Raw genomic sequence first — 963 nt, forward strand, 5'->3', positions numbered from 1 at the left:
TAATTCATCCGCACCTGTAAGAGAGATTCTTGAAAACTGCTTGTATCAGCCTGAGATAGTAGAAGACAGAGAAGATTCAACGAAAAGCGACAAGTTTCGTCACGGGATCGTTTAGTCGGCGCAAAACATCACGAAAATGCCCACCGAAGTTAAAGGGAATATGGAGGCCTACAGGGGAGACGTTGCGTATCACGGAGAGGTTTGATAATTAAATCCGGAGAGCATATGGTCCATGAAGAGTGAGACAACATTTTACATCTTTCCACGTAACTTTCACGAAAAAGCCATTTCGATAAAATCAGAGAAATTAGAGCTGATTTAAAGGTTATCGAATGATATTTACCCACGGATCATTGGCAAATAATCAAAGAAAGAGGGAAAATATAGTGGAACCAAAAGTACCCTCCACCTTACACCGTAAGGCGACTTTTGGAGAATTTATGTAGATGTGGCCAACGGCCTTGCCGCAGTGGTAACACCGGTTCCCGTTAGATCATCGAAGTTAAGCGCTCTCGGACTGGGCTAGCACTTGGATGGGTGACCATCCGGTCTGCCGAGCGCTGTTGGCAAGCGGGATGCACTCAGCCCTTGTAAGGTAAACTGAGCAACTACTTGACTGAGAAGTAGCGGCTCCCGTCTCGTAAACTGACATACGGTCCGGAGAGCGGTGCGCTGACCACATGCCCCTCCATATCCGCATCCAGTCATGCCTGTGGGCTGAGGATGACGCGGCGGCCGGTCGGTCCCGTTGGGCCTTCCAAGGCCTAGTTGGACAGAAAGAGAGAGATGTGCGTGTGAATGAAGTGGCTAATGTGTGCTGTCCATAGATAATTTGGTCGGCGTAAAACGAGTGACAGGTGACTTAAAATGTGAGAAGGAAGGTTAAAGTTTAACGTCCAGTCGATAAATGACTTCAGGCAAGCCCGATAGCGTCACCGGAGCTTCTTCCTTCCGGAGTCAGTG

General features: G+C 48.3%; 1 pseudogene; it reads left to right on the forward strand.

Moving 5' to 3' along the window:
* Positions 1 to 451: 451 nt before the first annotated feature.
* Positions 452 to 569, forward strand: LOC124560547 (annotated as a pseudogene).
* Positions 570 to 963: the final 394 nt, after the last annotated feature.

This window comes from Schistocerca americana, chromosome 1, assembly GCF_021461395.2.
Source record: "Schistocerca americana isolate TAMUIC-IGC-003095 chromosome 1, iqSchAmer2.1, whole genome shotgun sequence".
Classification (NCBI taxonomy): domain Eukaryota; kingdom Metazoa; phylum Arthropoda; class Insecta; order Orthoptera; family Acrididae; genus Schistocerca; species Schistocerca americana.